The sequence below is a fragment of the Melanotaenia boesemani genome, chromosome 22 (assembly GCF_017639745.1).
Source record: "Melanotaenia boesemani isolate fMelBoe1 chromosome 22, fMelBoe1.pri, whole genome shotgun sequence".
NCBI classification, from domain to species: domain Eukaryota; kingdom Metazoa; phylum Chordata; class Actinopteri; order Atheriniformes; family Melanotaeniidae; genus Melanotaenia; species Melanotaenia boesemani.
In genome coordinates, this window is record NC_055703.1 from 5779665 (window position 1) to 5791992 (window position 12328).

Genomic DNA, 12328 nt, shown 5'->3' on the forward strand with positions numbered 1-12328 from the left:
ATGAAAAGTTGTAAAGTGCAAACTAAAAGGCATATACAGCGCTTTCAACCAAGAGAGAGAAATTTCTGCTAAGACTTCGAAGGTAAGACCCACAGAACGTCTTTTCTATTAGAATTAGTTTGACGCCAGTATTTCCAATGGGAAAAAACTTTGTGCGATTACTGTCCAGAATTAACTGAGAGAACAGGGTCTAACAACATCTGTTGTGGTCCACGGAACTTGTGTTATTAAGCTATTGTGTTTAAATGCAGTTAATTTATTTTAACACATTGATTAAAAGTTTGTAATGGATTAAAACCACCATATGGACACGCACACACACAGACACGTAGTTTAAGGCTTGCACAATGGAGAATATGGAGACATTTATATGACATAGCATTATGAACATGTTCAATCACCATTTGATGACTGTGGTACTGCTATGGTAGTATCAAATTGTATTTAAGCCCAATTTTTTTTATTTATTCATCTGCCTTTATTTAGGAGAAGAGTATTATTGGCGTCACAAGGGAAGTGCAAAAACAGACAAAAGTGATCTGTGGTGCTGAGGAGGCCAACAAAATTTTTCTGGACTTTCATGCCGGTGCTACCGGTGCACACTGATGCCAAACAAAGACAAAGAGACAATATCAAAGCGATTCTACTGGCCAGGCATGTTAGTAGACATCAACAACTGAGTATGTACAAAACACATCATTATTCCAGAATAATATGATAATACTTTGTATTTCATTAACACATGTTTTATACCATTTTAAACTATTTTAAAGGGATGTGTAAGATCTTTTGTCTAGTATTTACATTACTTTTAATAAAAACTTGTTCTTTTTACTTAACATACTGTATTTACAGGTCTCACAGTGCTTAGCCTGTCAGGCCAGCGGTCCGTCAATTAAAAAGCCATCAGAGTTTACCCCCAATAAATGTTAGTTCATTAACTCTGCTCATTTTATACTGATGTCCATGAAGGTTTAAAAAGTACATCACTCAAAAAAAATATCTTTTCTTTTAAACTTTGAAAACATTTGAGAGACTAAATTTTATGTATGAGAGTTGGGGTTTGGAAAAGGTTTGTTCAATTGAAAATCTTTGTTGTTTCAGGTTTCTGAGCCATTTGAGTTGTTGGGAATGGACCTTATTGGCAAATTAACGACATCAAATACTGGAAATCAGTACATATGCGTAATGGTTGCTTGTTGTACTAAGTGGCCAGAGGCTTATGCACTGAAGTCAAAGTCTGCCAAGGAGGCTACTGGATGTATACTTGAATTTGTATATCAGTTTGGAGCCCCCAAAAGGATCCTTACTGACCAGGGAAGACAATTTGTTAATTCCGTAAGTACTCCTGTCCCATCACCATGGTATAAACATGTTTTAAACTAATTGTAATACTTTCAAAACAAAGCCATTTAAATGATCAAGTTAAAAATGCCTCAATTTTCAAAAATCCTTGAAAAGTGATTTATGGACTGCTTAAACAGTTATATCAATAAGTATTGCTTATTTAATGATAGTCAGTATGGTTTCCATAACAACAGGTCTACTACTCTCACTTTGATTGATCTGGTTGAGGAGGTAAGTAATATTATAGAAAACAAAGATTTCTCAATAGCAATTTTTATAGATTTAAAAAAGCTTTTGATACCATAGATCACAATATTCTACTAAAATACACCTACACCTCTAAAATGGTTAAAATCTTACATAACAATGAGACAAGTATAACTTGAGAGAAGAAATTAATGTTAAAAAAAACTGCGCCAACCACCTTAAAAAAATGTTCATCACTCGTCCTGGAGTTGATCTTTGGAATGAGCTGGATGAACAATTAAAGGGTTGTACCACACTTAAGCTTTTTAAAAAAACATATAAATACAAAATATTACATCAATATGCTCTTAAAGATGATTAATTATAACGTATTTTCCTTTTCTCCCTTTCCTCAGAAATGATTGTAACTGTTTGTAATTGTAATTGTTTACTGTTTTCTTTATATGTATGCACACAGGCACACGGAAGATTTTGCATGAATGCCGACACCTGTAAATAGAGTCGATGTAGTAGGGAGTTTCTCTTCTTCCCACTCCTTTTTGAGTCACACCAATATATATGTATGCACATGTTATTATGAGTATTTCCTTTGTTTTGTTTTCTCAACCCATTGCGGGTATTATAGATATATAATATTATACAATATATTTTGACATCCACACCCAAATATAGTAAAGCTGTCGCTTAGAAATGTGAGAAATACTTTGGCTAAATTCTTATATTCAATTACGTTTGACCCACAATTATCTTTCCACCATATTAATGATGTATATTTAAGTGTATGACATAGGTTTGCTTAAAACAAAAACTTTAAGCATTGATGGATTTATTAGTTGCTATCAGCAACAGTTTTAACCTTGTTTTCTACTTGTTTTTATTTTTGTTTCACATGTCCTCTCAACAGTAGGGGCCTTCGAAATGTTCTGCTGGGACATTTGTCAAATTGGACCAAACAAGGTGCTGGAAAGTAAGGTATACAGTTATTTTTATGAGATTTACTGCTTTGTAAGTTAACTACAAAACTGTCTACATACAAATTTCCTTCACAGAGTATTAACGCCTACATGTCGATCCTGATGCGTGATCACAACAACAATTTAGCCATCTTCATTCCAAAACCTAAAAATTTAACACTTTTTGCTTGAAATTAAGACTCAAAACAACTTATTTATATTAAAACACGCCAGCTGTTATTAAAATGATTTCTTTTTGCAGGTTAAAGTGTTGTACAATACCATAAAACTATCCCATTTTACACCATCAAAATGCACTGATCACCCATAACATAATGAACACCGACCAGATACTAACAAGGTCCCTTTTGATAACTAACACATTTGTTCCTTATCAGGGCTGAGATGGAGTTTAGAGGCATAGAAAACACCTCACACTGTCTGCCTCTGAACATATTATGTAACCAGCCATGTTACTTTTGTGACAAACGCTGTAGTAGGCATTTATTGTTTTTCGGTTTGTATAATCCCACTGGGTGGCAGTAAAGAGGTGCACCAGATGTGTTGCAGCCACAGGTGATGTGGGCATTCTAATTAGCTTGGGTGCGGGAGAATGACACAGTTTTTACCACTATCACATTTTTGTTATTGACACCTTTTATTTTGATCGTAAATGTGACCTGTCATCAACGCATACAATAAGAGATCATTGAAAATAAATGGAAACTTCACCCAACATGGACAGTGGCGTTTGGGTTGATTCTTGAAGAGCATTAAAAACCACACTATTATAAAATAAGTATTCATGATTTCTTTCTTTGTTTTTTCGTTTTTTTTTTTTTAAAAGATGACCTTACAGACTTGTGCTTGTATTGTGGGGGAAAGGAGCACAAGAAAGATTTTAACGGGGTAAGAAAATTAAGTCATTTTTCATCTGAAATGGGAAATGAAATATGATTTTTCTCATAGTTTTATAATCAGTCATGTTGGTTTACACTATTTTATGTGGATGAAAAAGTGCCTGTTTGAATATTATTTTAACATTACATGAAAAATATATATTAACAAAATCTGTGATAAAAGATTTTGAAGGTTGTCACAATTTGAAAACAATTATGTCTTTTCCAGATTCAGTGTGATTTTTATCTGAGGTGGTTTCACCAGATGTGTGTTGGATCCCACACACATCTGTGATTTTTTTTTTTTTTTTTTTCTTTTTTTGCACTTGTTTCCAAAGATGTTTACATGTGTGTGAATAGTTTGAAGATGTTTGAAGATACAGTATATAGATTGAAGATTTGTTAAAAGATTGAACACTGTCATGTGAAATGAACAAAATAAGAGGAGACAAAAGCCTCTGTGAACTGCAGATGAGGTGTACAAATTCTGTCAGACGATGAATAAAATCGTCTAGATTTAAGGCCTTCCATAACTTTAAATAAAAAAGATGAGACTGAGAAAGACTGGCCCTTACTAACTTATGTAAATAAAGGCCAAACATGCTTATGTTTACTGCAGATGTTAGGTATGATCTAAAGTGTCAATAGTTAAAATCCTCTGGTGAATAAATATACACTGCTCAAAAATATAAAGGGAAGACTAAATTAACACATCCTAGATCTGAATGAATGAAATATTCTTATTAAACATTTTGTTCTTTACATAGTTGAATGTGTGTGTGTGAAGATTCTATTTACTGTAGTTTTTTTTCACAGCATCTGGTCTAAGGGAGTCCTGATGGCAGCATTTTGTGTGTAAGGATCAAAGCATCTCTGGGAGTATATACAGTATTATCAGTACATAACATGCCTCATTTCCTCATGGGGAACTGAATATGACCTTGAAGAAGATAGCACAGCTTTAACAGTTGAATCATTGTTTAGTTCACATTTTGGTTCGCAGCCTTATTTAAAGTTTTTTTATGTGAGGATCCAAATGCATTCAGATCAGAACCGTGCTGGTAATAAAGGTCTATTTCTAGAAAACTGGAACAGATTTTTTATTTTTAAGGACTCATTAAGAGCTTAGTTTCTAATGTAGCCTGGGAAATGAGTTACCTCACAGGACACAATTACCAGGGTTCTTTTACATCAGTTTAATATAAATGACAAACTCAATACTGTATAAAGATTAAAGTGTACTTGGAATATAATGAAACAAACTGCACTGAAGTCCATATATGTTGATATTAACAGAAACATATCTGTTTTATTATGTGAAATTTCACAAAATCTAAAACAAAGCATGGCTGTCATTTTAAGAAGTATTTATTAGTGCAATAGTTGCAACTTTTACAAAGAGAAATGGAAATAAAGGAAACTGGGTCAAGTATAGCTAAAATCTTTATTTAAGCAACGACCATCTTTTTTAATGACATACTAATTATAAATCACTTTTTTTGTTTTCAGAAAAAGGGTGAATTTTATTTCTCCTTTCTTGGTCTGTTGGAGGGGTCAGAGGACGTGTCCCATGTCGTCAAGTTGGAGGCATCTGATTGGCTGGGTCGCCATGGCTCACTTCTGAGGACAGATACAGAATAATGTCATAACACTGTTCATCGAACCATATTTTTACATTGATCACCATTTTTCTTGTATTTTTTATACTATTTTATCATCAGTTGATTAACTGCTGAAAAACATACGTTAATATAAAAACGTTTTGATTGATTCATTTTCTCTTTACTCACTCATAAGATGGGTAAAGAAGTTAAATATTGTATTTTAAAAAGTTAAAAGCAGCTCACAGAGCTGTCTGCTCCTTACTTCAACAGGTTGGAAGTCTTCTCCAGAGAGAAACTGATCAGCTGATGGCCCTTGGTCCAATATTTCACTTAGATAAGCAATATAGTCAATAGCCTGAAGCAGAACATCCATTTGAGTGAGTTTTGCATCAGGACTGATTCCAGGTAACACAGCCTGCAGACAGATGCATGTTTAGAATTGGATTCAAATATGCACTTAAGAACCCCTCTGCACTGCGACTCCAGGTACCTTCAAATTATCGAAACCCTCTTTCAGCTCTCGGTAACGATTTCTCTCACGAGTGGCGTTCCAAGTCCTTGTCAATCGGGCGAGGTCTTCAGGCCCAGGACCAGATACAGAGACTGAGCTTGACCGACCATCATTCTGCACCTGACACAAAAACCAGTGAAAAGTTTGATTTTAGCTCTAAAAACTCTGCTAATGTATTCTCCTATGACTCTGCCTTTGTTTGAAATATGGAAGTTTTGTAATAAATTGATCAAATTTATTTTAAAAAGTAAATACTTGTCCCAACATTTTTTATGAGTGACAAAGAAAATTATAATCAGAATAAAACAATTTATTTGTGAATTTAGGGCCTCATAGCAAATTAAGTACCTGATCTAGTAATTCATGAAGGGTGGGAGGAGGGTTGTATTGATAGAAAACTAAATTCAATGTTTATTTAATTAGTTAAGTAAAATAAAGAAGTTGATTACCAATTTTCTGGGTTCCTTCTTCACCTCGTTAAGTTGTCCCAGGAGAAATCCAGGCTGACGGCTCTCTTCAGCAGACATGACACCTTCAGACGATTCCCGGCAGTACATGGTTTAGAGAGACATCCTGGATATATATACAGCTCAGGCTTAGGGTGACCTTGAAGCCACAGCTGTCAAAATCTTACACCTGCAAGACTGATAAAAATTACTTTTTGGGTGGAGTAAATACTGTTTGAGTAACTGTCATAATTTCTACCTAGTCTTTTTAAGATCCAGTCAGAATTATAGTTTTTTTAGGTCAAATTAAATGTTGTATTAATGTAATACACGAACTATGGGGACAGAATAAGTTTTATTTTTGTTTTCCTCATAATATTTAAATGTTTAATATTTGTATGTACATAAACTTAGAAATACTGCATAATTTTTTGCTCTGAAAGTGCAGTGTTTTGAAACGCATGCAGGACGCTTGCGCATTTGCGCACCAGGACTGGCTCTGGACGTTACAGGGTGAAGGATCAACTAAGACTAGCACGTAGTCTTACTTGATTTGATTTTGATATTTTCCATAGTCCGGTGTGTTATGTTGGAAACACACACACACACACACATGATAGATTACTACAGAAGTGTCAGAATCATATATGTGTTAGTATGTCAGAGTAAATGTACCAGGGACACAGTAGAAAATGTAAATGTTTATCTCCTCTTAAAAGAAAACCACATTACTTTCAATCTTAAATGGTTTGTTGTTGCAAGCTGCTTGTTTAAAGACCAGGTTGAAGAAAAAAGTATTTTTCTGTTCTGCTCACTCGATGTTGGAGGAAAATGAACCAACTCTCAGAGAAAAAAACTGTTAATAGTAAACAGAATTGTTTACATTTAAACACAAACAAAAGTATCAACACAAACAAGAGTTTGAATACAAGTACAAATTTAGTTTGAATTTAGCTTCATTTTCAGCAGTAAACACCTGTTCATGTTCCCATGGACACCCAACTTCTGTTAAAAGAAAATCTCAATCTGTTCTTTTGTACTTTTTCAGTGGTACGAAATAAAACAGATTTTTTCATTTTATTAAGCCATTCATGAAAAAAATAAAATAAATAAATAATCTGAATTATTTTATATTACCTTTGACTCTTCTAATGTGAACACATTGAATTGTCCCTTTTAACTCATTTATTCTTGTTATATCCTGTTTTTAGTGAACTACAGCATTTACCAGCTGTTATATTGCAAAAAGATGGATAAAATCATGTTGCAACATAAAAAACATGCATGATCACACTGTCACCCACAGTCTTTGCTGTTATGGACAGAATAGTGAATATGAAGATGTAAGGGATATGTTGTTGGACTGCTATTTGCTGTTTCGTACACAACCGTTTGCTTTGCTGGTGACACTATTTGTGTACATGCATGTTTTTTAGCTTCTGAAGCCATGCGGGGCTCCACTCCTCTGGATGTTGCAGCATCAGATTGGTTTTGAATTACTTATCATCGCTACAGTGTCCTGAGATGACAAGTGCAGTGAACTTCTCCCATATAAAGAAACACTGTTCAGTATGTTCCCTATAATTTGATCATTTGTTATGCCTACATAGAAATTAAAACTGTTGCAAACAAATGGCCTACATTTACATTTTAATTTATTTTTTTACATTTTGTTAGAATATTTAAACATTGTATTTTAGTCATTTCTATTTAATAATATATTTCTTTAAACACCTTGAGTCTGGAAGTTTTGTTTGTCTAGATGCGGGTCGTCTCGTAAGTGTCAATGAAGGCAGCTTGGTCAGCACTGTGTTTGTTGAATTTACTAACAAGCAACGTCAGATAGGCGTTGATCACCTAAAAAACAAATCCATACATAAATATAGAGAGATATATGTACAATATTCACAGTGGTAGCTCAAAATTAGTTGATCAGTATGAATTAAAGATTTACTTGGTATCGATAGTAAAAAGTCATATCAGACAACTTGACACCTACCAGTCATTCCGTTCCACCACAAAAAAGTGGCTTATTGATACCTATATTTGTCAACATTAATGTTGTTTTTATATTTTTAAAGTGTGTTTTTTCTTTTCTTCCTGATGATGCATGAAATGATGGTCTGTGTTTTATTTTTATTTTTTTTTTTTTGAGGGTTTGTTACTGATATGTATAATTTTAGTACTTGTGTAATGTGTAATGTGGTGTTATGTATGTGTGTATGTGTATATTTTATATGTATGTGTATGTGTATATGTGTGTATATATGTATGTGTGTGTGTGTGTGTGTGTATGTATATGTATGTATGTATATATGTATATGTTTGTGTGTATATATATATGTATATATATATTTTATCATTTTAGTAATTCTACGTTTGTGACATTTATGTGTATGTGTGTGTGTCTGTGTGTATATATATATATGTGTGTATGTGTATGTATGTGTGTGTATATATATATATATATATATATATATATATATATATATATATATATATATATTTACCATTTTAGTAATTCTGCGCATGTGTGCGTTCATAACGTGTTTTTATAATATTTTATTAGTTACCAGGTAGCCTTGTAAGATCTGGCCAGGGACAATGGGTGAAAATTAGCCTTTTGGCTAACCCTGGCATATTTACACTGATTTTTTATCTTTGTTTCTTAATATGTTCTGTCCCTGTTAAATAAAATAAAATAAATCTCTCATCATTTCTTGTTCTGTATTCTGTATCTTCTGTATACATTGAAGGTCAGAGATGATTCTGTGTTTTATTGTGGCTAGCAGGGTAAAGTAGTTAAAGATTTGTTTAACAGGGTCCGTGTTCTTTTTGCTAAGCACACTGCACAATTGCATTTTGTATATTGTTTTGTGTATTGTTTTGATTGGTTTTATAATGGTGCCTTAAGTCTGTTTAACAAAACAGAAAAAAACTTCTGTGCATTTTTTTTCTAAAGATAACTGGTTGTTTTTTGAAGCCTTTGGAAGTGGTAATATTGGAGCTCACACACTATGTTTTATGTAACCATCCTTTGAAACCTGTGAAAGGTTTTTTTTTTTTTTTTGTTTTTTTTTTGAGGCATGTAAATATGGAAAATATCATTTAAATGAGATAATTTCACTGTTTTCCTGTCATTTTAAAGGTTTTATCTGTCAGGCACCAGAAAGAATAAAGGTGGTGTTGTTTAAAGACTATATTTTTCATGTTTTATTTCACGTTAAAGGTATGGATTTGACAAAATATTGGCGCCTTTGTTGGATGACATTCGATCTCTTGAAACAGATGGGATAAAGGTTGAAATTGAGGGTCAGATTTCTCTCCTTCATGGTACTGTCTGCCTTTTGACTGCTGATAATCTTGCTTGCCATTCACTCTGGAGGGTTTCTAGAAAGCTTTTCAGCAAACAGATTTTGCCAATTTTGTCTTACTGATAAACAAGTGGCCCAGTGTGTATTTGATGATGATCACCAGGAATTTCGAACCAAAGTAAACTATAAAGAACATGTTGCGCATAACAATCCAACTTCAACAGGCATAAAAGAGGATTCCTGTTTAAACTCACTGAATTACTTTCATGTGACTGAAAATTCTTGTGTTGACATTATGCATGACATTTTAGAGGGTGTTGCCTTGGTTGAAGTAAAACTGATGTTAAAACATTTCATCTATAATGAAAAGTTTTTCACATTAGAGCAGTTTAATGACAGATTGGTAAGCTTTGATTATGGTTTTGCAAATGAAAAAAACAAAGTGTAATTCTTAATTTGAGAACATCAGATAATCCCATAAGACAAACGGCCAGTCAGATGTGGTGCCTTTTCCTCTTTTTACCCTTCCTAATTGGAGATTTTGTAAATGAACATGATCAACATTGGAAATTGTTCCTTCTCCTCAGAGAAATCTCTAGCATAGTATTTGCTCCAGTTGTCAGCATTGGACTCTCTGTCTTCTTAAAGCAGTTGGTTATAGATCATCATAATTTGTTCAAGATTCTTTATCCAGACAGACCACTCACCCCGAAACATCATTTTATGACTCACTATTGGCGCATGATGATAAAGTTTGGCCCACTTTTGAAGTTATGGTGTATGAGATTTGAGAGCATGGTCCCCTGAAAAGACATGCTCATGTTGTGTGTAATTTCATAAATATTTCTAAGACTTTGGCTTACAAGAATCAAGTTCAAAGTATGTATAATTGGAAATTTAGTGATCCACTGAAGAAAAAAATGACTGTACCAAACGCCTTTCCAGTGATGGTTGGATCTTTGGAAAAAAGAAATCTGTTAATTGAAAATCTGAAAGAACTTGGGTATGATTTTGGCACTTGCGACACAATTCATGTGGCTCACTCTGTCTGTTGGCTTGGTCAGACATATAAAACTGGTTGTGTTCTTGCTTTAAACCGTGATGTAAGAGGGGAACATCTATTTGGAGAGATTATACACTTGGTTCCCAATTGTGAAAAGGAAGAAGTGCTAATTTTTCTCAAAATTTTAAATGTGAAATATTTTGATGATCATCTATTTTCATATGTTGTGGAGAGGACTGATGAGTATGAAATGATAAATGTAAAAAATTTAGCGGACATCAGACCTCTAGACTTGCTGTCATATTTCAGTGGAAATGCACTATATATAAATCCAAGATACAAAGTGATTGTATAAATTTGCATTACTTTTAACTGCTTTACCAGTAGCTACCGGTAAATTTGGGAAAGGATAGTTAATGGTTCTAACTGTTTTATGGTCTTGCAGTTCATGACGGTGTGACCTGATATCCCCTGCATTGATCATATACAGGTTATCCTATTGTTGTTTAATGTTGGACAGTTTTTAATTTGAATGTTTGCCATGAATTGTTTTGAATAAAGGTCACTTGAATTTAATGCAAATGTGAGTGTTCTAGTGGCTTTTAAGCATAAGTTCTATATAAGAAAATAATATAGAATTTTGTATAAACAACACATCTTTGTGTTGACATATTTAACACACAGTGTGTGTTAAATGTGCTTACACACTGATTGTGTTAAATTCAACACAAGATGTGTTGTCCTTAACTAGACACATTGATGTGTTAAAAATTAACACACCGAAGTAAATACCACTCCAAATTTCTTTCAGTGTAGTGAATTTTAGAATTTTAGAGATGCATTTCTGTTTAAGATTTCACTTTTTGTAATAAACCATCGTTTTTTATACATCAAGCTGATGTCCGGAGCTCTTCTTTTTACCTGAAAGTATTTTTGTCACATCACCTGCGTCCACAAAATAAACAACACTTGCGCTCCTAAAAATTTAAGTTAGGGGCCGCTGTGCTCCTCGTAAAAAAAAAAGTTACCCTGCTCTTCTGTTTCCTGGACTGTCCTTTGGAGGATTTAATCATCTCTTGAAGATGTTAAATAATCTTTGGTAAGCGCTTTGCTTTACCGTAGTCTTCTGAGACGTTTCCAACTCCTTCTTCAGCTTTTTATTTTCACAGCGTAACGAGAAACATGTTTCTACCATATCATTATATTCCTTTAGTTTGTTGTCATTGTAATAACTATCTTCAGCATAATCTTTTGCACGCTTCCAGTGCTTTATTTCATTTTTGTGCGCTGTGTGGGTCCTGTCTATACGATCTCTTACTTGCTTCATTGCGTCTGTGAAATGCTGAAACACTTCTGTGTATTCTGAAACATCAGCTCCGTTTGAGTATTTCTCCACTAACTGACCGAATGCTTTAGGAAATTTCTTTGGATTACCGTAAACATTGCGGCATTGCTGCACTTCTCGTTGGAAAATAAGCGCTTTGTGAGACATACTGTCCATGGCAGCTTTGAACTCTTTAATTTTGGTCTGACAGACGCGTTCAGTTGACTTCAGACGTTCATTTTTCTGGGTGAGATCTGAATTAACCTTCAATAAATGTTTGATCGATTCGACCATTGATTTATTTTGATCGCCCAAAGTTTTCTTTTCGTTCTCAAGATTTTGCACGTTATCTTCCATTGTTTTTCTTAGTTCTTTCTCAGAAGCGTTTTGCAATTTGAGAAATTCTATTTGCTGTAAATATTTTTCATTTTCTGCTTTCAGAATTTTTAGCCTTCCTTCCATGTCCTTTATATTTCTAACCAAATCTTCGTTTTTCCTTCTAAATGATTGCCCTAACTCTGCAAGATAATCCTTCTCCAGTTCTTTATAACTATTTCTCAGCTTCTCTATAATATCAGACTGTTCAGTCTTTTCGCTTTCCAGGGATTTTATGTAGTCATCCTTTTTACATAGATTTTTTACCAGTGCCTCTGTTTGAGTTTCCAGACCTTGGATCTTTTCTTTAGCTTCCCTGGCATTTGATTTAAATTTCTCTTTTTC

General features: G+C 33.7%; 1 long non-coding RNA gene across 2 annotated transcripts; it reads left to right on the forward strand.

Moving 5' to 3' along the window:
* The first annotated feature begins 506 nt into the window (after positions 1-506).
* On the forward strand, positions 507-2644 carry LOC121633347. 2 transcript variants are annotated; one of them, XR_006009049.1, is made up of 4 exons: positions 507-680; positions 1105-1338; positions 2012-2526; positions 2604-2644. It is a non-coding gene; the product is annotated as an uncharacterized LOC121633347 (long non-coding RNA). The 2 variants fall into 2 exon arrangements; XR_006009050.1 differs by having other exon boundaries at positions 2459-2526.
* The last annotated feature ends 9684 nt before the right edge of the window (positions 2645-12328 follow it).